This window comes from Triturus cristatus, chromosome 1_1 (genome assembly GCF_964204655.1).
Source record: "Triturus cristatus chromosome 1_1, aTriCri1.1, whole genome shotgun sequence".
In the NCBI taxonomy this organism is placed as follows: Eukaryota; Metazoa; Chordata; class Amphibia; order Caudata; family Salamandridae; genus Triturus; species Triturus cristatus.
In genome coordinates this window covers 206936226-206962441 of record NC_140579.1, presented here as the reverse complement: position 1 = coordinate 206962441, position 26216 = coordinate 206936226, and the positions used below count along the sequence as shown (strand labels likewise).

General features: G+C 46.6%; 1 protein-coding gene across 4 annotated transcripts in view; it reads right to left on the bottom strand.

Annotated features, from left to right (window-relative positions):
• The window catches only part of SLC45A3 (solute carrier family 45 member 3), a 536434-nt gene that overhangs the window by 185837 nt on the left and 324381 nt on the right, over positions 1 to 26216 (bottom strand). The window contains exon 1 of one of the 4 annotated variants that reach the window (XM_085624131.1): positions 20315 to 20560. The exons of the other annotated variants lie outside the window; for them this stretch is intronic. The gene's annotated coding sequence lies outside the window, so the exon portion shown is untranslated. Of the gene's footprint in view, positions 1 to 20314; positions 20561 to 26216 lie in introns of those variants that run through there. 4 annotated transcript variants of the gene reach the window in all.

Genomic DNA, 26216 nt, shown 5'->3' with positions numbered 1-26216 from the left:
AACCAGAACACCAGATCTGAGTAGGAGCCCCCCACGCCTAGGGGAGGGGCACCCTTAGTTGCGAAGAATATTGTGGAGAGTATCACCTACCCACCAAACAAGTGCGCACTGTACTCAATGAAACACTAAGGTTTCTTCACATATTTCGATTTATTATTTTTTTGAAAATAATTTCTCCATCGATTAAACTTCAAGTATTGTTAGATCAGTTACATGTTGCATACACACTCATCTTCTGATGAAATGATTCACGTTTGAATTTTCAACTTTATACATCCACCCAATGCATTTTGGGTCAATAAACTCTGACCCTTCTTCAGGGGTCTATAAGAAATGAAATGAAACAGGACCATTAGGTTCACTATACAGTTCGATAAACATAATATGCAATCTACAAAAACATGATATGCAGCCAAAACTCAAAATGAAACGCAAATAAAAATGAATTGGCAAAGTTAATCCGTATCATAGATTTTCAGAGTTTATGCATTGGGTGGATGTATAAAGTTGAAAATTCAAACGTGAATCATTTCATCAGAAGAGGAGTGTGTATGCAACATGTAACTGATCTAACAATACTTGAAGTTTAATCGATGGAGAAATTATTTTCAAAAAAATAATAAATCGAAATATGTGAAGAAACCTTAGTGTTTCATTGAGTACAGTGCGCACTTGTTTGGTGGATAGGTGATACTCTCCACAATATTCTTCATATTTAAAGACACGGTTGGACTCCGTGTGACAGAGGTGGCGCCAACAGGAACTCTTGAATTTTGTAAATATAACTTGAGTGCACGGGGATAATATTGTTTTTGCACCCTTAGTTGCGCCACGAAGCAGAGCTTCCTCCAGGGGTCAGATGCCGGAAGAGGATGGAGCTCTGCTGACATCCTATACGTAAAGGAAACCGAAACCTAACTATGTGATTTAAGGTGGCGTCCCAGGGGTCTCATCCTCTTTGTCTGCTTGGACCCCAGTGAAGTCGCAGGAGCGTCATTAACGAGGCGAGGTGCGGTGGGTTAAAGGAGGCCAGGCGTAGCGTTTCTGGGTATCGAGTTCAGTGAAGTAATTCGGCCCCTAGTTCATTTTCATTTAATATTTGGTAGATTCTTTTTTAGCTACTATTTAAACTTCACTTTGATTTTCGGGGCGGGAAGCGGAGTAGCTGAGGTGGCCACGTTGGTTGGGAGTGGCTCCGGTGGTGGAGCGTCGTCTTCGCCTGGGAGTTTTGTGCTTAATGTGCCCATTATTTTCAGCGTGCTCACTCCCGGTACAAAAATTGTTTTCTTGCAATGTACCCTCTTTCACTTCCAAGTCTGAATTTCACGTGCAACGATACAGCACAGTGCGGCAACGGTGCGGCACGGCACCCTAGTTTTGAGAGTGTCGGGGTGTCCTTGGTTTGCGCACGGCAGACGGACTCCTCCCTGCCTGGGCGCAGGGAGCCTGCCACTGTCTTGGGCAGGGGTGGACTGCCAGAGTCCTGTGCAGCATGGCTCCACCAGTGTTCTGTGTAGCTGGAGGCCACAGACCATTGCCATGTGTGGCAGGGGGTTGCCGTCCCTTCTCGGGGAATTACTCACGTGGGGGTCATTTTTGCGAGTGATTCCAAAGCGGGTAACTTCATATTGGAGCGTTTTTTGGCACGTGGTATTGTTATCATGACCGTAGGACAGGAGGAACAGTCAATAGTGCGTAACTAGTGACTTGGGCCAGTGTCAGCTTCCTCTTTCCTACATGCCCTCCCGAGTCCTCTCATTAACTGAGCCCTATAGCTGCTTTACACAGTAGCACATATGCTAATTAGCTCCTTTGCAGCACGGTAATTAAAGCTGCTGCTTATTTGCGTGGTCGTTTTGAGAGTTCCTATGTGCCCTCCCGAGTCATCTCATTAACTGAGCCCTATACCTGCTTCACGCAGTAGCACATATGCATATTAGCTCCTCTGCAGCACGGTAATTAAAGCTGCTGCTTAATTGCGTGGTCGCTTTGCGAGTGATTCCAAAGTGGGCAACTTCATATTGGAGCACTGTTTGCACGTGGTATTGTTGTCAGTACTGTAGGACAGGGGGAACAGTCGATAATACGTAACTAGTGCCTTGGGCCAGTGTCAGCTTCCTCTTTCCTGTGTGCCCTCCCGAGTCATCTCAATAACGGAGCCCTATAGCGGTTTCACACAGTAGCACATATGCTACTTAGCTCCTCTGCAGCAGCAGTATGCAAATGACATTGTGGCGCGTGAAGTCACAGCGCATGACATCGCAGGAAGTGACCGCTCAAGAAGTGTCATCAGATATTATAACCTCACACATGTGTAGCAGTTCTAACACGAGTACATTTAAGTGCATTTCAAGATTTAACAAATTAGGTTTTGTGTCTGGCTGTGCTAAAAAAGTGGAGCAATCTCGACGCAAAATCTAATGCATTTATTTATTGTCAAACCCGGTCACAAACAAATTGGCAGCAACCTAGAAACTTAGCAGTAAATCTGTTCTGCTAATCTGGTTGTGAAGTGTGCATTTTTAAAATATCTTTTGGGGTTAAGGCACCTGCTGCAGAGATCCTTGCGCGCACAGTAGTAATGCCAGTATGCTTTTACTTGGAATTTCAATGGGTAATGGGGTGTGGTGTTTGCACACAGTTATCTCTTGTAGCTACTGCGGTGAAATGTATCGGGTTAAGTGCGAAGGTGCTAAGTGGTTTTGAAGGTCTATGCAATATTTTCAGGGTATTTGTCCAATTGGTGTGGGCGGCCGAGTTGTGCGCGAGACAGTGGGACGGTGGCTTGGCTTGCAAAGAGGCTGCCGTTATATACAGAGTGCATGCACAGCAGTGGTATAAAGCTGTTAGGGGGCCGGTAAGATAGCGGGGCCGCCGTCAATAGGACAGCTGGCGCATAATGGCACGGGGCTTATGTGCCCTACCTATGATACTCCTGATATAGCTCCTTTCCATCTGTTTGGATTGCTAGTGTCTACTGGGGAGCTTTTTTGGCAGCTCCTCTGCATCTTTAAAGCTTTTGGTCAATGTCAATGCATCATCTTGTAATTATAGTTCACATTTTATTATGTTGTATTCGCTAACATGCTAGCATAGCCTGAGATTAGGCAGGGCATTATATAGAACGACGCAGTAAAAATCCTAATGCATCAAGACGGATGCGTAACGGCTCGGTAGGCATAATACACTTACTCTGTCAGTAATATTTTGCAAACAAGTAATTTTTCAGATTATATGGACACAATTAACATTGTGGCGTTACAGCCAGACCTGTTGAGTTAGCTTTTTGGAGTACACGTTTCAAGACACTGAGATTGCTCCGAGTAACAATTTTAAGGTTTGGTGTATATATTGTATGTGTGAAATCATAAGGGCTAGCCTCCTCAGTCGCAGGAAATAAATGCATCTTATTTTGTTTAATAAAGGCAGAAGTACACCAAGCATTAATGGCTTGTTATTCTCTTCCCTTACATGATCGTGGGAGGCGCACTCCGCAGACATCACAGCAACATACGCTCTAGACGGCGACTAGCAGGAACTTCAGGATAACCACAACAGCGGTACCGGAAGGCATGGGAAGGATTTGGTGCCCCCTGTGGTGATGGGTTTGTATATTAGTGGCTATTGGCTCACTGGTAAATATAGCCTGGCCTGTGCAGTCCCAATACTCCTACCAGGGTAATAAGTCTATACAGCTTCAGATCCAGTGTTTAATCGTTTGAGGCATTTGTCTCAAGTGGACCGACTTCCTCCAAAAGTGGGGACAATCAGCCCGTGACCAGGTGGAACAGAATAAATTCCTTTCTTCAAGGGTGGTTCGGACATCTTTCAGTGCCACCCTCCTAGCGATAGTAGCGGTACGCATAAAAACTGGTTGCTGTAGCACGTAGGGGCCTTCTGGCACAATGTGCGCAGCTGAGGCTTCAGAGCCAGTGTGCAACCTTCTCGAGGCAATTGTCTCAAGAGGACCGCCTTCCTCCCAAAGATAGGATAATCAGCCCGTAACCATGTTGAACAGAATGTATCCCTTTCGTCAAGGACGGGTCAGACATCTTTCAGTGCCACCCGTCTAGCGATAGTAGCGGTACGCATAAGAACCGGTTGCTGTAGCGCGTTGGGGCCTGCTGGCACAATGTCCACAGCCGAGCAGGACGTAAAAAATAAATAAATCCATAAATTCTACAGCTACCGCTTGAATTTGGCAGACATTAGCTGACCCACTTACAAGAGGTCGTGTAGCAGTTGGTTTAGACAACAGGTCCAGCCTCTTTGAAGGCCGCTTGGTTTAGGGGTTCATAGGCCACGCGCCCTGGATTGCAAGTAATATAATGATTGCAAGTAATATAATGTTCGCAGGAGCGCTTTTGGTGCCTGCTAGCACAATGTGCGCACAACATGCGCAGCTGAGCGGGTCGGTTGAGTCAGCTAAATTCAAATGTAAGGCCACGCGCCCTGGTTTGCAAGTAATCAACTGTTGGCGTTGGCGCATTAAGGCATGTTCGCACAATGGTCGAGTTGGCCAAATGGAAATTCAAATGCAAGGCTAAGCGCCCCAGATTGCAAGTCAAACTGGTGATGTAGTTCAATAGGGCCTGCTGGCATAATGTGCGCAGTTGACAAATATAAGGCCAAGTGGCAGTTCAGTTGTAATAGCGTGCCTAATGTCCTACTGCCGTTCACAGGTGGATGTCGATAAAGTTTCACACTATGAATAATGTTATATATATCCAAGTTGAATATGGTTACGTCAGTATAAGGCCTTACGCCTTGGGCCGCTTAGTATAGGTGATAATAAGTTAATGTATTCACAGGATTAATCTCCGGTACTATATAATTACACCTCATGCAGTATAATATCATAAGTACACCAGCAATAATACTCGTGGGGGAACAGCTTGCTCTGGGTCTTATCCGTATATGGACAAGCTCAAACTCATAGGGAGCAACCTCAGTCAGCAAGGGGAAGCTGTAAACCATCGGAAGTATCTTCAACGCACGTGGTCCGCAAAATAGCAAAGCGTGCGTGAGGGCTCCTGACAGAGGGGTCACATTGGGTGGCTCCCAACAGGCATCAGCCGGTATTTACCTTCTTGGGTTCCAGGAGAGCAACAGAGAGGGGCCTTTCTGGCCTCACCAAAGATGCTCAGTGGATGTTCTTTGGTTGCTGCGTTGGGCTCCAGGCACTCTGGCTGGGATGATTCGTTAAGGGAGGTCCTCAGTGGTGTCTTTTCCTCCAAAAATGTAGGGTACCGGTGGCTGACAGGTCTCTGGTTCGGATTTGTGTTATCATGGTTTCTAATGAGGTAGGGAGCATGGGTCTTGGGCTCCAGGACGACATACCATTTCCTGAGCTTTGCGGCTATGTCCACGTTACACAATACTTACCGGCAATGTTAATCTAGTGGCCGGAAGTAATACCGCCGGTGGTAGGGGTTTTCGTGGCCGGTGCAATCGGCACAACTACCTACAGACGGGAAAAAGAGATTGTTCCATCAGGTTTGGGTGCAGCGGGTCTGCGAAAGGGCATGAAATCTTTATCCAAACTATACTAGGATATTGGGCAGCACAGTCGGTGCCAGGGGGGGGGCGGGTGTAGAGTGCGCCAGGGAGCTTCTCACCCTGTGGCAAAGCACTGACAGATAACAGCAAAAGGGCATCCACAGCGATGGAGGTTCAGCCACTAGTTGGACCCCAGGAGGGGGTAGGATGGAAGTGTGCAGAGGATAGGCATGGAGGGGACTGACCTGCTGGTGGTCCTAGACTCTACTGCCCTAACCCGCAACGTATGGACTGAGTATACTCTTGGGGGTACTGCCTGTGTACAGGTACCGTACCCCGGTGGGCCAGTGCGCTCTGCGGTGCCCCGGTTTTCAAGTAATGCAACTGTTTGCTGTAGGGGCCTGCCGGCACAATGTGCGCAGCTTGGTTGGACGACCAAATTCAAGGTGCGCTATGCGGTGCCCTGGACTTCAAGTAATGCAACTGTTTGCTGTAGGGCGTTGGGGCATCCCGGCACAATGTGCGCAGTACTGAGTGAGACGGCCGAGTCAGCCAAATTCAAGTTAGTGTACGGCCAAGCTAAAGTTCAAATGTAATGAGTGTACGGCCAAGCTGAAGTCAAGTGTAATGTATGGCCTAATTTCCTTACTGCATTGACATGTCAGCCGAGTCGGCCAAATTCAGGTTAAAGTGTACAGCCAAGCTGAAGATAAAGTGTAATGTCTGGCATCATTTTCCTTTCTCCTTTGACATATGGATGTCGCTAAAGGGTGATGCTGTGAATAATAATATATATACACAAGTGGAATGCTTTTACTCTCGTAATGGTTAGTGGTGATTATCTGATTGGACGAGAATAAAAAGTCTACGCCTTGGACAACATAACCAACCTGCTTCTGAGAGTTATTGGGCCACCGCAGAGGTGGAAAGGTGTTGGAGGTGGGGGAGGAGTGAGTGTTACGTTGTGCGCATACTAAGAAAAAGAGTCAAACACCGTGAAGAAACAGAGTTTACAAGGCAAAGTCAAATCAATGCCAGGTACATGTCAAAGTAAACAATAAAACAGGACTCAGTAAATCAGGGGTGGGAATGTTGGTGCAAAAGTGGGAAAGAAAATAACAGAAGGCATATTATTAATTAGCCGCGCCTTGTCAGTGTAAAATACCTGTCCAACAAGGTATGGATGGCTGGAGGGGACGTTACTCTTAAGAAGGGCCATTCACAGCATCATTCCGTTTATTAAATGATCACGGCTCCACTCCTTCTTTCCAAGGATCAAGACTATCTTGAGCTTGATCTGGGCAGGGTCCCAGGATAAAGCTACAGGTTGGGAATCACAATGGATCAACAAGGTTGCATTTTCCTGAATCAACAACGATGTATTGTTTTTTTTTCTTGTACTCAGCTGTGCTAAGGCTTTATTCATAAGGGTTTCCCATGGTAGCAGAGCACTCTAAAAATACAATGACCAAACTATCATCTAAAGTTCACAAATAATATACCTCCTGTGCCCTATAGCCCTGTATGGTGTTGTTTCATGGGCAGGTTAGTGGTTAATGGGCAGTATTTCGTGTGGTACTGGCATTTACACAGAGCCACCAATATTATTAAAGCTCTAATGGATACCCACGTTACTTCCTTTAGGGACTTGACCCTGGGGGAGCAAATGTGAACTGTCAAAGCTGCAAAAACTCAGACACAGAATGATAAAGTTAAAAAAATAAAAGCCAAACTCAATATTTAGCCAGTGCTAGATCTTCAAACAAGAAAAGAGCATTTACTAGTAATTAAAAGAAAAGTTAAAACTACGGTGATAGGACGAAATCCAGAAAACGAGCCCTGGTTCAAAAGTCTTTCGCTATAGGCAGGAAAGGATATGGTTTTGTATAGGGCGCAAATGCCGAAGCGTCTTGGCGCTGGTAAGCACAGAGGGAAACATGATCCTCAAATACGATCCTCTTGGAAGAGCCGTGTCTTTAACAGCTTCCTAAAAGCTTGATGATTTTCTAATAATTTTAGGGAACAGGGAAGCTTGTTCCAGAGTCCAGCCGCACGGACTGAGAAAGCTCTACCACCCCATCTGACTTTCCTGATCCGATTGATCTTAATAAGACTCCGGATGCTGGACCTTAGCACCCGGCCAGAAGTGTAGGGGATAAACAATTTCTGAACATCCTTGGCTCCCCCTCTGAAAATAGCCTTATGTACTAAGCATATAGCCTTGAAGTCTATACGCTGTTGGACAGGGAGCCAATGTAATGTTTTAATTCCCCCTGAGATAGAATGATCTCTGGGGATGTCCAGTAGTAGCCTCGCCGCAGCGTTCTGCAGAGTCTGCAACCTCTTTATCTGCGTCTTATTTATCCCTAACAATAAGGCGTTGCAGTAGTCCAATCTGGACAACACAAGGGCAACTACAACGGTCTTGCGCAGCTCTGGTTTGATAAAAGGGAAAATCTTACGCAGAGTCCTTATTAAAAAGGAGCAGGATGACGCGAGGCTGTTAACATGAGCTGAAAAATGTAGCTGGTTGTCAAACAGCACGCCCAGGTTTCTTACTTTAGGCACGGGGCAGGGGCACTCCCCGGCCCCAACCGGCCACCATGATCCGTTCCACAGGGGACTCCCCTGGCCAAACTCAATAATCTCAGTCTTCTCAGTGTTGATCTTCAAGAAGCTCTCCTGCATCCAACTCATAATTTCTGACAGGCAGCTGTGGAATATAAAAGCAGTGTCGTTAGATTGTATAACCACGGAAATTATGAGCTGGGAATCGTCAGCATACGAAACTATCGTGAAGCCATGCTTCCTGATGAGTTTGGCCAGAGGGGTCACAGATATTGAACGGCGTGGGTGACAACGCTGAACCCTGCGGAACACCACAGGGCAGATGGAAGCTGTCCGACTAATCCGTCCCACAGCAGACTTGGCTCCTTATCTTCCAAAAAAGAAGAGAGAAGGGACAGCGCCGACCCCTCAATGCCAATTTCCTCAAGCCTCTGGATCAACACCGCATGAATTACGGTGTCAAAGACAGCCGACAGGTCCAACATCACAAGAATCGCCTTGCCTCCCTTATCCACTATGCTGCGTAACTCAGATGGCCGAGGACCAAAATGCAAGTTTTCAGTTCTACAATCATAAAAAACATCTTCATCCAAACAACAAAGATCTCACACCAGCAGACTGTATGGTGAAGTGTTATGGTGCCAATTTCGAAAGGTAAGTAAGACCCTCAACCGGAATCCACTCAGGACATGGTTAGTTTTCAGGACCTGTGAAGGGTCCAGCTGTATGCTACCGCTGTTCAATCAGGGCAGATGTATTAGCAGGCCAGCACCCACTCTAGTGTCCTTTAAGACTACCAAACATGTATGAAAGTTTAGGTGTCTACAGCAGAAAGATGGTTGGTCAAACTTGTTGTGTAGCGAGGCACCCATCAGACTAAGGCAGCCAATGGGCTCACAGACCACCTGTTCATAATGAAACTGAATTTTAAGGGAGGGCATCAACCACATTGTAAAAGTCAATGTCAGTGTTAGAATGCAGGCTAGAAAGCTAGCTCAAACCATTCCAGAAGTGGACAGCCCTCATGCCTGGGGGTGTGAACGTTAGAAGTCTTCAGGCTGTTCTGAGGTCGAGGTGGGGAGATAAAGCGTTTGGGTGGGCTGGAAATGAAGGAGGCTTACTCATTTTGCTGCAGGAAAGCATCTCTGCTGTGCTACGACCCAGGAGATGCTTCTTTGGGTGGGCTATGTTCTTTGAGTCTTCTTCCATGCAGATCTTCAATCAAGGATTGTTCCTTTACTGATGGACAATAAATTATGGCTCCTGTCCCTGCATCTGCCCACCACCGATGTGAACGGTGTTCATGAGATTTAGACTAAATCTCATGAACACCGTTCACATCGGTGAAGCACGAACTAGGACATCAGAGGGGCTTACCAAACTAATTCTTGATCCTTCCCTTCAGTATGCATACTTTTTATCCTGATGGAATCATGGTGTCTCCGTGCCACTCATCTGCTTGTGTTGATTGGAGTGCCTTAGGGCTTTTACATGTCCCCATTGAATTTCAACATGTATGTAGCACAGCTGTAAGACCTAGTAGTGGGTTCAGGCTCTCCATTCATCCATATACACCAATTACATTCAATTATATAGGAATTTCATCGGAAGAGAGAAGTCCATCACCTGAAGGGTTGCGTTGCCATGAGTGAGACATTTACAGAAACTGCCCATTAATCACTCTAAGAAATTATCTTGTAGCACTGGATAAGCCCAACACAGCACTACATTCTTGGATACACCAACACACGAGTCCAGGCTGTCCCTTTTAAAGTAGATTATCTGAATTAAAGGGAAAAGAAGCACAGAAGGTGTCTTGCACCAGTTACTATAAGGAACACCTTCCCGTTTAAACATATACAACTAACAGGTAAAAATATGATAACCACTCTTGACAATTCAAAAGAGTATTTCCCCAACATGGAAGTTTTTCCCCTTAGTGCATCAGATTATATCACTGCCTTGAGTGACATTTATTAGAAGTGATCGTTTAAATACATGAACTGAGAAACAGTCATACCTTCCCCTTATCTCCATCTACAGTGCCTTTAGTGCACCATGATGCAACTCAGTTGTCAAGCTAACCCCTGTGGTTAAAGTTATTATATACGACAACATTCTAGTCGATTAAAACAAGACGTTTTTGTACAGCGCACATCCTAAACTCGTATATTTCAAGGTGCTCTTATACGTAATAATGAAACAAGCATTGACATAGCCAATAGGTCTCGCCTTTGGGACCTCTTAAGTGTTTAGTTATCCAGCACAATATCCTTGGTGCAAAAACATTAACTGTTGCATGGCTTAACACTTATAAGGTCCCAAAGGCGATACCCATCTTCGCATTCATGTTATTGTTTTCATACTAAACTACAAGTCCCAGAGTGCTAAGCGGTTTGGTAAGCAACGCATGCTTCTCGAGCTACAAATCATGCTTCTAAATGTTCTAATTCTTATATGAGTGTTAAAGATGTTTTTCGGGCAGTAGCTTGACCCGGTGTTGCACTTTGTTTTTATATTGGTGGCCGTAGGAAGGGGAGGGGGGGGGGGGGGTTCACAGGCAAAGCACACAGTAGCACAACTGCACTGCTCCTGAAAAACAGAATTATCACCAATATCGTAAACAAAACTGGAGAAGATGAGGCATTAAGATAGAGCTATTGAGAACTGTGGAGCCAGGCTTGAGTCTCGGCGCCGGGTCTACAGCCTGTGATTCTGGTCACATCATATAATTTCCCCGTTACAGCTAAGACAGGCGCATGAACAACTGGGATAGGTGCATACATTTCACGCACAGGTAGGAAGGGGGCGCACACCTCGTGAACAGCTAAAGTGGAACCACACAGTGCATGAGCAGCAACAAGTGTCCCATAGTGCGCGCCAGTGGGGCATGAAGGTGTTCATAATCCGCGCTCGGGCAGTGCTGGTCCTGGGCCTCATTGCAGATGGCAACGAGCGTTGGTCCCAAGTGGCAGTGATGATTGTTATTTTAGCAGAAGTGTGTGAAAAGCAGCGCTGCAGCCCTACAAGGTAACGAGCAGCACAGACCGCCCTGTGACTGGTGGGGGGGGGGGGGGGGGGGGGGAGCCTAAGGTGGGGGTGGTGAGAACCTGGCCAGGGGGGTGGGAGGGGGAGAAGGGGGCTGGCGGGGGTGTGAGCCTGGCTGGTTGCGCTCAGAAGAACAGGGAAGGCTACAAGAGGGTGGGGGCGAGAGGGGTGGTGTAGGAGCTATGAAGAGAAGAAGGCGGATGAGAGTGAAATGAAACAGGGATGGAGGAAAGAAATAAACAAGGAAGAGATAGGCAAGAGAGAGAAGAAACCACAGGACACCGTTAAACAGAAAGGAAGAGCACAGAAAGCTAGGACCTGGGCAGAGCAGGGTAAAGGGGCACACACACGTTCTTGGGAGGGTATACCAGCGACCTGGTGCAGTCTGGAGTGAAGACCATTTGCAGCCAGAACGGGAATGCCAGGTTCCATAACAAAACCACACGGGTGAATGCCAGGACGGGAGAGAATAGCAGCTGGCTGTAGAGCAGAGTCGGCCTTTGCCAAGGTAGCTCCCTGTGCGGAAAGAATGTTGGCACCCTCGCTGCTGGTGCATAAAACGAGGCAGCAGAGAGCAGCTTTTGTGCTCGGAGTCAGCCCATGGCTGCCTGCATCAGAGTAGTGACTGGCCTCGAACGCCCCCCTGTACCTCCACCCACCCACCTGATTATGCAGATTTGTACCTCACGCTGCTGCCAAGATATTTGTTGGAGGAGGGTTAATAGTGTGTGGCAGCAGGGGGTGAGAGGGGTTGGAGGGGCAAGAAAGCAGGCTGATGGGGTGTTAAAACAGCGCCCGGAGGACCACTGGAGGCAGGTGACAGGGACTCTGCTGTCTGCGTGACCTGAATGCATACAGCTCCTAACGCCCCTCTGAAAATTGGCGCCCTGAGCATGGGCCCAGTTCAACAACAGCCAGCCCTGCTGTCGAGCAATGGTTTATGGGGTGAAAGAAGAAGAGAAAAGGTGTGGTCGTACAGTTAGATTTTTTGGGGCGGAAGAGGGGATAGCAGTTCAGCAAGGGTTTCTCGATGAAAGAGGAGAGGTCAGCGGAACAGCAAGGAATTATGGGACGAAAGAAGATAGGATGAGTGGCCTGCGGTGCAGTAAGGGTTTCTGGGATGAAAGAAAAATGGAGGGTGGCACAAAATAGGCTTTCTGAGATGAAACGAGGGAAAAGGGACGGTGGCCAAGCAAGTGATCCTGGAATGAAAGAAGTGGAGAACAGAGGCAGAAATATAAGAAGGGTTTTGGGGATGAAAAAAGAAAAGTTCAGGTTACTGGTGATACAGCACGGTTTTCTGAGTGGGTGATGGTTCAGAAAATGATTCTGGGATAGAAGGAGAAAGGGAGAGGGGCTGGCAGGACAAGGGTTTCTGGCTGGGATGAAAGAGTTTGGGATAGGAAAGGAGGTTAAGAAAGAACGACGGCTGCAGATGACCAAATGGCCCCTGCACGTGCCGCTGTTTAAAACAAGCCCGGCAGTGGTGCGCGCAGTCTGCTCTTTTTGGAAGCACATGCTTGTGGCGCGTCCCTGCTTGCTCCCGCAAGGTGGATGCCGCCACAAGCACGAGTATGTGCTTTCAAAAAGAGCAGAGCGACAGCTAGAGGTCCTCCTATGCAACGCATGCGCGCTGAGTAGGCGAGACCTAAAAAGGAGGCAATGTGAAATAAAACAATTGCCTAGGATCACACAATTTCAAGAAGGGAAGCCGGCATAAATTCCAGGCTTTCTGGTTTCACACTAAACCATTAAGCCACTATGTGGGTATCTCTTTCCCGGTCTCATTTTATGTAAAAAGTTAATGCTTTGTTTTTAATTCTTTGCAAATAAGGGAAGACTGGGGGTATCAGACAGAAACCACATGAAGGCTTGGTTCTTTTTAGGCATGAAGATCCAAAAAGACCTCGTGATGAGCCAGAACCAGGCATTTGGCTCGTGCTTGGCTCAAGCCTTCATTGGCTCGGCCAGATCTATCACATAATGGAAATTAAGGTGAGAAATGCATTGGAAGGATATGATTTGATCAAAGGCAAACAATTTGGTGAAGCAGGAGTACCAATACTCTTTGTTTCAAGATCCATAAATGTCTAATTACACCACATTTTAATGAGTGAACTTTGAGACGAGGTGTTCTCTCCCCCACTATAAGATCAAATGATTGTTGGCAGTTTTCTTTTCACATACTTCCTACGAGTGTTTAGTTTGATTTAGGTTCTCCCTATCTCTGTTATTATTAAAAAATAATACCAATCATAATAAAGGAGTTGATTATTATGTTCAGAAAGTTATTGCCCAAGAGCACACAGTTTGCAAAAGGGGTGGCAGGGTATAAATAAAAAAACATGTCTCCTGGGTCCATAGATTTCCGTCTTGCACATTACACAACACCTTGGGAGTGAGTGGTTCCAATGGTGAGACTCCAGGAATACTCCCACCAAAACAAAAAAAATGCCACTGTGCTGTGGAACCATGCCAGACATTTTTAATACAGTTCACAACCAGCATATTTTGGAGAAGTTGTAAATGTCAGCATTAAACATCAAATCTCCTAGTGCCATGGCTAAACCTTTCCCATTGTACCAGGTCTAGTGGTGAAGGTAGAGTGTTTGTGCCTGCCCACCTCAGTGAACTATACACCTTGTAGGGGCGTGGGGGGCACTGTTAAGGGTTTTTATAGCACTTGTTGCCTTAACTGAGCCTGTTTCTAAGTCCTCCTAATGTTTACAGATAAGCTACGGAAGGCATATGGACAGTGCGAGGCCAGAGTCCTAAGATTCCATTTCATTAGATTTCAATAAACAAGCTACTTTTTTTGTGCACTTGACTGGCCAAACTTAGCAATAGTAAACAGAGATGGCTTACTCCAGAGAGCAGTAACGAAATAGCAACTCAGATACAGATTGACACAGTATTTTCACATATGTCTCTTTTAAACAGAAGTTGTATAATTTTGGTATGAACTGAAAATCTTGACTCACCATCCTGTGATTCTATGCAAATCACTTAATCTCCCCATGCCCAAAAAGAATAAAATGAATGTGTCCTTGTGTAATGTAACTGGTGCTCATGCAAAGTGCTCCGATACCTTTGGGTCGAATTTGCGCAATACAAAACTGCGAGAGAAAAAAAATACATGTACATGCTTCGCTACCCCTAAGCCCAACCGAAACCCACCTCCCCAGGTCCTACCCTGCTGGCATCACTGCAGCCCTGGGTCACACCACAAAGCATACTTTTTGGCTCCTGGGGAAATAAATGTTTCTGAGTACTAATGATTTACAACAAACAAATAATGGACGGAATGCTGACAATGCAGACATTCTCCCCCAGTCAAGAGATCTGGGTTTAATCCATCGTTCTTTTGCCCACTACGCCACCCCAGTTCAGACATGGCCATATGCAAATCAGACGGCTGAAATGCCAGAAACCGGTCCTAGGAAGCTTGTTTCTGGTCCAGCGAAGGCATGGCTTGGCAGTTCGGGCTGGACTGTTCCCATGAGGCACAGGGTCAGACTGATTTGCATATGGCCATGTCTGAACTGGGGTGGCAGAGTGGGCTAAAGAACGGTGATGGATCAAACCCAGATCTGTGGACTGGGTGTGAGTGTTTGATTGGTTCTGATGCTCCGTCCATCACCAACCCCTTTTGTACCGCTTTGTTCGCCATAAGTTGGCAGGGTATGCTCAGACGTGAGTCCCTTGCTCACTTTGCCACTGGATTCAAGCAAGCCTGGCTGAAGACGGCTGAAATGCCAGAAACCGGTCCTAGGAAGCTTGTTTCTGGTCCAGCGAAGGCATGGCTTGGCAGTTCGGGCTGGACTGTTCCCATGAGGCACAGGGTCAGACTGATTTGCATATGGCCATGTCTGAACTGGGGTGGCAGAGTGGGCTAAAGAACGGTGATGGATCAAACCCAGATCTGTGGACTGGGTGTGAGTGTTTGATTGGTTCTGATGCTCCGTCCATCACCAACCCCTTTTGTACCGCTTGTTCGCCATAAGTTGGCAGGGTATGCTCAGACGTGAGTCCCTTGCTCACTTTGCCACTGGATTCAAGCAAGCCTGGCTGAAGACGGCTGGAATGCCAGAAACCGGTCCTAGGAAGCTTGTTTCTGGTCCAGCGAAGGCATGGCTTGGCAGTTCGGGCTGGACTGTTCCCATGAGGCACAGGGTCAGACTGATTTGCATATGGCCATGTCTGAACTGGGGTGGCAGAGTGGGCTAAAGAACGGTGATGGATCAAACCCAGATCTGTGGACTGGGTGTGAGTGTTTGATTGGTTCTGATGCTCCGTCCATCACCAACCCCTTTTGTACCGCTTTGTTCGCCATAAGTTGGCAGGGTATGCTCAGACGTGAGTCCCTTGCTCACTTTGCCACTGGATTCAAGCAAGCCTGGCTGAAGACGGCTGGAATGCCAGAAACCGGTCCTAGGAAGCTTGTTTCTGGTCCAGCGAAGGCATGGCTTGGCAGTTCGGGCTGGACTGTTCCCATGAGGCACAGGGTCAGACTGATTTGCATATGGCCATGTCTGAACTGGGGTGGCAGAGTGGGCTAAAGAACGGTGATGGATCAAACCCAGATCTGTGGACTGGGTGTGAGTGTTTGATTGGTTCTGATGCTCCGTCCATCACCAACCCCTTTTGTACCGCTTTGTTCGCCATAAGTTGGCAGGGTATGCTCAGACGTGAGTCCCTTGCTCACTTTGCCACTGGATTCAAGCAAGCCTGGCTGAAGACGGCTGAAATGCCAGAAACCGGTCCTAGGAAGCTTGTTTCTGGTCCAGCGAAGGCATGGCTTGGCAGTTCGGGCTGGACTGTTCCCATGAGGCACAGGGTCAGACTGATTTGCATATGGCCATGTCTGAACTGGGGTGGCAGAGTGGGCTAAAGAACGGTGATGGATCAAACCCAGATCTGTGGACTGGGTGGGAGTGTTTGATTGGTTCTGATGCTCCGTCCATCACCAACCCCTTTTGTACCGCTTTGTTCGCCATAAGTTGGCAGGGTATGCTCAGACGTGAGTCCCTTGCTCACTTTGCCACTGGATTCAAGCAAGCCTGGCTGAAGACGGCTGAAATGCCAGAAACCGGTCCTAGGAAGCTTGTTTCTGGTCCAGCGAAGGCATGGCTTGGCAGTTCGGGCTGGACTGTTCCCATGAGGCACAGGGTCAGACTGATTTGCATATGGCCATGTCTGAACTGGGGTGGCAGAGTGGGCTAAAGAACGGTGATGGATCAAACCCAGATCTGTGGACTGGGTGTGAGTGTTTGATTGGTTCTGATGCTCCGTCCATCACCAACCCCTTTTGTACCGCTTTGTTCGCCATAAGTTGGCAGGGTATGCTCAGACGTGAGTCCCTTGCTCACTTTGCCACTGGATTCAAGCAAGCCTGGCTGAAGACGGCTGGAATGCCAGAAACCGGTCCTAGGAAGCTTGTTTCTGGTCCAGCGAAGGCATGGCTTGGCAGTTCGGGCTGGACTGTTCCCATGAGGCACAGGGTCAGACTGATTTGCATATGGCCATGTCTGAACTGGGGTGGCAGAGTGGGCTAAAGAACGGTGATGGATCAAACCCAGATCTGTGGACTGGGTGTGAGTGTTTGATTGGTTCTGATGCTCCGTCCATCACCAACCCCTTTTGTACCGCTTTGTTCGCCATAAGTTGGCAGGGTATGCTCAGACGTGAGTCCCTTGCTCACTTTGCCACTGGATTCAAGCAAGCCTGGCTGAAGACGGCTGAAATGCCAGAAACCGGTCCTAGGAAGCTTGTTTCTGGTCCAGCGAAGGCATGGCTTGGCAGTTCGGGCTGGACTGTTCCCATGAGGCACAGGGTCAGACTGATTTGCATATGGCCATGTCTGAACTGGGGTGGCAGAGTGGGCTAAAGAACGGTGATGGATCAAACCCAGATCTGTGGACTGGGTGGGAGTGTTTGATTGGTTCTGATGCTCCGTCCATCACCAACCCCTTTTGTACCGCTTTGTTCGCCATAAGTTGGCAGGGTATGCTCAGACGTGAGTCCCTTGCTCACTTTGCCACTGGATTCAAGCAAGCCTGGCTGAAGACGGCTGAAATGCCAGAAACCGGTCCTAGGAAGCTTGTTTCTGGTCCAGCGAAGGCATGGCTTGGCAGTTCGGGCTGGACTGTTCCCATGAGGCACAGGGTCAGACTGATTTGCATATGGCCATGTCTGAACTGGGGTGGCAGAGTGGGCTAAAGAACGGTGATGGATCAAACCCAGATCTGTGGACTGGGTGTGAGTGTTTGATTGGTTCTGATGCTCCGTCCATCACCAACCCCTTTTGTACCGCTTTGTTCGCCATAAGTTGGCAGGGTATGCTCAGACGTGAGTCCCTTGCTCACTTTGCCACTGGATTCAAGCAAGCCTGGCTGAAGACGGCTGAAATGCCAGAAACCGGTCCTAGGAAGCTTGTTTCTGGTCCAGCGAAGGCATGGCTTGGCAGTTCGGGCTGGACTGTTCCCATGAGGCACAGGGTCAGACTGATTTGCATATGGCCATGTCTGAACTGGGGTGGCAGAGTGGGCTAAAGAACGGTGATGGATCAAACCCAGATCTGTGGACTGGGTGTGAGTGTTTGATTGGTTCTGATGCTCCGTCCATCACCAACCCCTTTTGTACCTCTGAGTACTAATGAGGCAGACTAGCCCAGTTATTCCTTCGGATAGTGATTACTGTTCTTCCCTAATATGCACTGCGCAATAGAAAAGATAACGCTACAATATGTTACGTGTTACATTTCAAGCAAACTTCACTTATCGGTCTTCTAACTGGTGACGGCAGGTACGTCCTGTTTAACAAGAAACAATGATCTTTTAAGGTTTGACCCTACTAAAGTTTTCAAATATATATCACTGTAAGACTTTTCTCAGCGGCACAATTTCGGAATTAAACTGCCTGTCCATCCTTGGATCTGTTTCTTTCGACTTTAGGAAGGAATCAACGCCATCTTGGCTTGCAGCAGGCCTGCTTGCTTCTGGGACAGGTCGCAGTTTCTGGGACAGTGAGAGGACGTGGATCCTCTATAGTCCTCTGGGCAGGGCATGTTAGCCTCTTCTGTATTTCATGGTTTCATCAAGCACGAACCGTAATTTTATTTTATTTGCATTTTTGTCAGTCATTATTGCAAATGTCCATTGTCTGGCAATTATAGGTTTGTTAAGTAGCCCACGGTTAAGAAATACCTTAACAGCCAGTTAACTGCTTCTTTGTTTGGTTTATGTTCAGAGTTCGGTTTGAATACACTTTATCACATCAGAAGGCTGCGTTAGCTCCATGGCAATTAGCGCTATTAAATTAAAAAGCACGAAAAACATAAATAAAACAAACAATGGATTGGTGAAAGGTAAGGTTTGCTATATGACACGGCGAGTGATACTTTAGTTTTACCAATTCTTCGATACAAAACTAGCCTTTTCTTGGTTTTCAGTGCGCTAATTGAGCCTGGTGAAACGTCCTGTGTGGTCGTGAAAACTCGTAAATAAAGGATTGTTGGTTACCATGCTGGAGCGGATAGTACAAAATTTTGTATACCCCCCTCCCCCCCCCATTCTGCATGTTTATATTAATCTGAATAATCTATTAATTGTAATATTATTAATCCGTTTGAAGTGATATCTCACCAATTATATTAACAAAAGAATTACACGTGGGATTTGCATTTTGCATGGCTAAACTAATTGTATACTAATATATGTACGCATACTAATGGTAGAAAATTAGAATATTGCATGATATATGTTGCTTTTGTGACGTAATTGTAAATTGCACCAGATGACATCACTGGGTGAATATAAACGCTTTGAATGTTGCTATTATGCTAGATAATTACTTACACATAGGGGAATTAGTGAGGGTTTTACATTTAATTAGCCATTTCAATGTATTAATTACGTTTTGTGTTTGTTTTACTTAAGTTGACCATTTGGGCCTAAGAAAAGATGGCCGACTGAGACACACGACGTGACTGCTACCGTTTCACGAGGTTTTGGGTGAAGTGCACCTTCGCCACCAACAGTGGCCTCGTCCTGACCCCAGGCAAGATGTACCAACCAAGGTCGTACTGGGAGAGTTGCCAGGACCACAAAACAAAGGACTGTCTTTAAAACCGGAACCAGCAAGTGTGATGACTTAATCTAACGGACTATGTGAGAACTTTACCGAATGACCCCAAACCAGCCAATCAGGGCTGTCTAAAACTGATTTTTGTTACATTTTGACGTTAGTTTCATTATAAAAGTGGGTAGACAAAGCGAATTAGTAATTCCTTCTTTTTGAGCGAACATTCATTTTCCTGACGTTATGCTGACGGAGAGGACGGTGACACTGCTGGACAGCTGTTTCCATGAATCTTTGACAGACTGAATTGCGGCCACACTTTGATGAATTAAAGATATTTCCGCGACTTGACTGACTTAGAGGACGACTAATAGCCAGATTAGGTAAATATGATGTTCTGCGGTTTGGTCGATGATTTTCTAAAATTTGCAATTAATTAGATAAAAGATGCTTTGATTAATAGACAAATGTGTTGAGTTGTTTTTTAAAGAAATTAGATTAAGAGAAGAGCATAAATAAAAGAATTGAATTACCAAATTACAATTCAACTAACTGATTCATCGCCAAATGAGGGGAATATCACTTGAGGTTTGAAGTTAATAAAGGTATTCAATGTATATTAGGGTTTAGGTGAAAAGATATTCCTTTCATGTCAGCATATGGAAACTTACCCTCCCAAGAGAGCAGATCAATGAAGTGTGAGTGTTGGTGTTATGGGCCCCACCAATGAGTGTATTGAGTTAATGTGTTATTGCGATATTTGGTCTGTGACGAAGGGAGGATTTGACATTCCACGCTGCATCAACCACACCTTAGTTCGCTTCAGAAAAATGCTATCTATATGAAGCACTGCTTGCAGAGTACCCAGGACTAACAGACAGCTGGAAAAAAGGAACTTCTATATCAGGAATCACGGGTTTGTTAGAGAGCAAATCCATTACCAGATGTCACTTCCCTTACAGTCCTGTCACACGTTTTAGTGTCACTATTGCGTTAGACTTCGCAGTGCTTTGTGGCTACAGCTTTATAGCGTATTTTGCAGCTATTTTACAGCCCATCACACCAGATCGCTGCTGCGCGCTATAGGTCATATCATTAACTAATAATGCCTCGAACTCACGGTAATCGCCTCTGTAGCTGTCGGATTCTTCTCCCCAGCGGCTTCAGATTCTCATTCTCTGGGGCCTAGACGCTTACCTGCCAGGGGCCTCGGTGCTGTCACTAGAAAGGAATCCCGCCAGACCGCCCCGGCACAGGTGAGGCGCTCCCGAGAGGGACCTCGCGGCTCTGCAGAGAGAGAGGCAGCCGGGTCCTGCTTCAGACAAGCAGCGCCGGCGCGTGAGAGATGGCAGCAGAGAGGAAGGAGGGTGAGACCGGCCGCCCTGACCTGCCTGATAGGAATGGTACCCGGCAGACTGCTCTCTCTCGGAGCCGGGCCCGCCTGCCCTTCCTTAAAAGAGGCCTGAAACACGTCCACTCCACACACAGGGGCCGGCAACGACGACCTCGAGGAAACACCTGAAATCTCGACTTAAATTTCACTCCGTTCAACTTTCACAGCTTGACGGGGTGACTCAGCCGCGCAGCAAAGGTTACACCTTTCCACGCTTAGTCACTGGAGTCTCTCCGCTCGGAGCGGGGTGCCTCCCGCCCTGTAAGCATTGGTTAAAAAAAGTGCAGTGGCCCCGACATTTCGCCTTTAATAACTGGACAAACAGGTGGCAGGTTACAGTCCGTTCCGCAAACAGAAAACTGGGTCAATCGCGGGACTAACCAGCATTGGCAAAGATGTAAATCTTGCCTATGCAAAAGCTATTTATTGGCTTTGTCAATATGTTTTAGCTATGTTGTACGCCAGCGTGGCTGCTCAAAGTAGAATCCTAAATAAGGAAACTGCTCCCAACTTAAGAAAGGTTACCATTACAAAACCTAAGTCTCAGATTTGGTTTCTTAGCACCACAATGCATTATGCGGGGCTTGGAGTAGTTATTGTCCATCTCAAGGTGTGAGATTAAAAAAAGGAGATGGACTGTTTTACTGCTTCAAACTGCGAGGTGTCCGAGCTAATAACACAGCATCATTAGCAAATAGTAATGCTGGAACACGTTGCTTATCTATCTGTGAGACTTCCTGTACACTTTGAAGCAAATGATAATAAAGATTATTTATGCATACGATTACCAATATAGGCACAAGAATGCATCCCCAGCAACCCCCCCAGCAGACCGACTGGATCAGTACACTCCATTTGGTCTGAAGTGAACTTTAGCGAATACATATTAACCAAAGAAACATACAGACATTTATCGAATACCATAGGTCACAGTTTAGAACAATTAACCCGGTTGAAGGTAGTAGAAAGGTCCAAAAAAACGAAGAACAACGGAAAGTGCCTGGCTACCACATATTTACCTATAAGAAAGTAGAGATTCAGGAAGTGTTCCACTGTATCTAGGCCCTTCTAAAAAAAAAAAAAACATACTGACATAAACTTAACATGTTTTGATAGTTGGACCAAGATCATATTAGGCTGGAGATCACTCTTCCGAGGATTTCTGCAGATGTGTCCATGAGGGAAATAGGGCAATAAGAACATGATCAGTTCCATTGCCTTTTTGAAAATCAGTACAATTACAGAATTAGCCCAAGACATATCTAGTGTACTGGTAGCCAACCAATTAAAATATTTGTAAGTAAAAGAGCCCATGTATAAACTGCACTTCAATAAATCAATTGAAACTCCATCTGGTCCAAGACCTTTGTTACAGGGACTTTTCAAGAAGGCAGAAATAACTTCCTCCAAGGAAACCTTAATACACTCGTATTGAGCACATCTAGCAAAAGCATTGTTAATGGCATCATTTGTACAATTTGCTGATGAAAAATGTTGTACCTAACCATCTGTTACAATGTGAAAGTTCTTTGGGGTCTTACTACGAGAGGTGCTTCTAATACGATTTACAGGAGACCAAAAGACCTTTGTATCTTTAAGTTTGTTAGCTTTAATTAAAGTGCTTGAATTAGTGGCACACATCTTCTTCCTCGCCCAAAGGGTGTGGTTCCAGGTGGCCCTACATCTCCTGATCTCATCTATGTTCCTTGGTCTAGTGCACATCTCAAGTTATGATTAGCCAAGAGACATGCGGAATCAAACCACCTTGGGGTCTGCTCATCAGGACCTATGATGGGTTTCATGAACAACAGTCTCGCCTTTGTACAAAATTCTACAAAAGACCCGATGATGTGCGCGGTACCCTGTGTTTCGGTGAGATAGAGCTCAAATGTCCTAATTAAATGTATTAGGGGGGTTACTGGTTTATGCTGCTTCCAAACAAATTGATCATTGTTCTTGGGGAGTATAGGAGCAGTGGATCCAGGTCCAATTGGATGTGTGTGCCAGAAAAGTCAGACAGGGTTTGCAGATCTACAGTACTGCTATTAACAATCAGGCTGATCAGGGACCTAGACAAAAAAAATGTGATCTATAATGGATGACAACCTCTACCAATGAAAGTCAGGTTACCAACGGAGTTTAATTCATGCACACTAACCAGGTTCTCTGTATAAAAAAAAGTTATCCAACTCATGGCTTCTCAGGTTTGCTCCTGAGGGGGATTATGATAGGACAGAATTGGCCCTAAAATCTTGTTCGAAGCTACCTATATTTAAGGCAGCATTAACATCCCTGTAGATTAGGGCAGGACAATGGATCCGACAGCAGTTGTTCTGGGAAAGAACATTATCAACGATCTCTAACAGGTTGCCAAAATTAGCAATAGTTGAATAGGAAAAAATAGTCATTATAAAAATTGAACATACAGATAGTAAAATTACAACCTTAAATAAGTATTAGAGGTTCCTGGAACTAGCGGAGTTACATAAAAACTCAGCAGTATTCCACAGAGTTCTGTTAGCGGGTGGAATTCAGAATGTCGCGCTGATTTTTAGCCCCGGGAGCTTGTTCCACGCTGTAAAAATCAGTGCAAACTGCACCACGTGGTGTTCCAGAGGGCGCTGCTTCATTCTGCCTCTTGAGTAGATATTCTCAGGGCGAACCATCGCAATCGCCCACTTTGAGAAATTTCGCCAGGAGAAAAATCGTGCTGAGGAGGGGGTGGGGTACAAATTCCCACTCGCCAACTTACTGTAGGCGAGCCCTTGCATGTAAGAGAAAAACTCCACAATACAGAGATTGGCGGAGCTTTGCCAGATCTTTGCGTTCCGACCGCGGAGTGGGCAAAACTCTGCCGGCTGAGCGGAATTTTTGCCCATCCCTAATACTAGCACCTGAAACACATTACTAGTGGTATATATCGAAATAATCTTAGCATTTAAGGATAGTCTCACCCAAACAGATAAACCTCCCCCTTATCTCTCCCAGAGTTGGAGGGATAAGGTGCAATAGAATAACAGTAAACGTTATGCAGGACATCAGTTACCTGCCAAGTCTGCTGCAGCGCAATATTATCAAAGGACTCAACAAAAGACAGCCAAGAACAAGACGGAACTCAAGGCACAATCTGCAGTGGTCCAAGTTAAATATATACATATATATTTTTTAAACACAAAGACAATGCATGGGAATCCGGGTGGAACCTGCTGAAGGTCCTGCTGCCACAGAAATACTCCTACAGGATAATGTCAAATTCACCCAATTTTTTTGCCTTCAAGCAAAGAAAAGCGGTTACAGAAGGGGATAGAACTGTTCGGTGCAGTGACTACAGGGGCAATTTGATTAGTCAAAACGGATAGACAAGCATCTTGGTTTATAAAAATAACCAAGAGGAAATCCATGTATACAACTAGAAGCTCCAAATAGGTTACAGACCGTAAAAAGCAGAGAACAAATTGTTTAAAAAAAATAATAGGAATTACAACAGTATCACCCCCAACACCCTTTAAGAACAGATACGAAATAGGTCGCACACTGCTCGTCATACCAGCAGATAGCCCCATAGAACTCTGGATAATGTAGTGGCAGCGGTGAGTACGCCTATGCCACGAGTATGTCAGTATTATGCCATCCCTGGACACGTGTTTCGAGGTAATTGCCACTCGTCAGCAGGGAGCAGGTAGGTATGTGGGGTGCCGAGTAGACTGCCAAAATATCAAAGGTATAGTACCTCTCATGGCGCGCAGGTGTGGAACCAAGGCTCGTCAGCCCAAGTCGCTCGAGAGAGCTTAAATGCAAATACGAAATAGGTCGCACACTGCTCGTCATACCAGCAAATAGCCCCATAGAACTCTGGATAATGTAGTGGCAGCGGTGAGTACGCCTATGCCACGAGTATGTCAGTATTATGCCATCCCTGGACACGTGTTTCGAGGTAATTGCCACTCGTCAGCAGGGAGCAGGTAGGTATGTGGGGTGCCGAGTAGACTGCCAAAATATCAAAGGTATAGTACCTCTCATGGCGCGCAGGTGTGGAACCAAGGCTCGTCAGCCCAAGTCGCCCGAGAGAGCTTAAATGCAAATACGAAATAGGTCGCACACTGCTCGTCATACCAGCAAATAGCCCCATAGAACTCTGGATAATGTAGTGGCAGCGGTGAGTACGCCTATGCCACGAGTATGTCAGTATTATGCCATCCCTGGACACGTGTTTCGAGGTAATTGCCACTCGTCAGCAGGGAGCAGGTAGGTATGTGGGGTGCCGAGTAGACTGCCAAAATATCAAAGGTATAGTACCTCTCACGGCGCGCAGGTGCGGAACCAACGCTCGTCAGCCCAAGAAGCCGCACCTGCGCGCCGTGAGAGGTACTATACCTTTAATATTTTGGCAGTCTACTTGGCACTCCACATACTACCTGCTCCCTGCTGACGAGAGGCAATTACCTCGAAACACGTGTCCAGGGATGGCATTATTTTTACACTCGTGGCATAGGCGTACTCACCGCGGCCACTACATTATCCAGAGTCCTATGGGGCTATTTGCTAGTAGGACGAGCAGTGTGCGACCTACTCTGTATTTGTATTTAAAGCTCATTCGAGCGACTTTGGGCTGACTAGCCTGGGTTCCGCACCTGCGCGCCGTGAGAGGTACTATACCTTTAATATTTTGGCAGTCTACTTGGCACCCCACATACTACCTGCTCCCTGCTGACGAGAGGCAATTACCTCGAAACACGTGTCCAGGGATGGCATTATTTTTACACTCGTGGCATAGGCGTACTCACCGCTGCCACTACATTATCCAGAGTCCTATGGGGCTATTTGCTAGTATGACGAGCAGTGTGCGACCTACTCCGTATTTGTATTTAAAGCTCATTCGAGCGACTTTGGGCTGACGAGCCTGGGTTCCGCACCTGCGCGCCGTGAGAGGTACTATACCGTTAATATTTTGGCAGTCTACTTGGCACCCCACATACTACCTGCTCCCTGCTGACGAGAGGCAATTACCTCGAAACACGTGTCCAGGGATGGCATTATTTTTACACTCGTGGCATAGGCGTACTCACCGCTGCCACTACATTATCCAGAGTCCTATGGGGCTATTTGCTAGTATGACGAGCAGTGTGCGACCTACTCCGTATTTGTATTTAAAGCTCATTCGAGCGACTTTGGGCTGACGAGCCTGGGTTCCGCACCTGCGCGCCGTGAGAGGTACTATACCTTTAATATTTTGGCAGTCTACTTGGCACCCCACATACTACCTGCTCCCTGCTGACGAGAGGCAATTACCTCGAAACACGTGTCCAGGGATGGCATTATTTTTACACTCGTGGCATAGGCGTACTCACCGCTGCCACTACATTATCCAGAGACCTATGGGGCTATTTGCTAGTACGACGAGCAGTGTGCGACCTACTCCGTATTTGTATTTAAAGCTCATTCGAGCGACTTTGGGCTGACGAGCCTGGGTTCCGCACCTGCGCGCCGTGAGAGGTACTATACCTTTAATATTTTGGCAGTCTACTTGGCACCCCACATACTACCTGCTCCCTGCTGACGAGAGGCAATTACCTCGAAACACGTGTCCAGGGATGGCATTATTTTTACACTCGTGGCATAGGCGTACTCA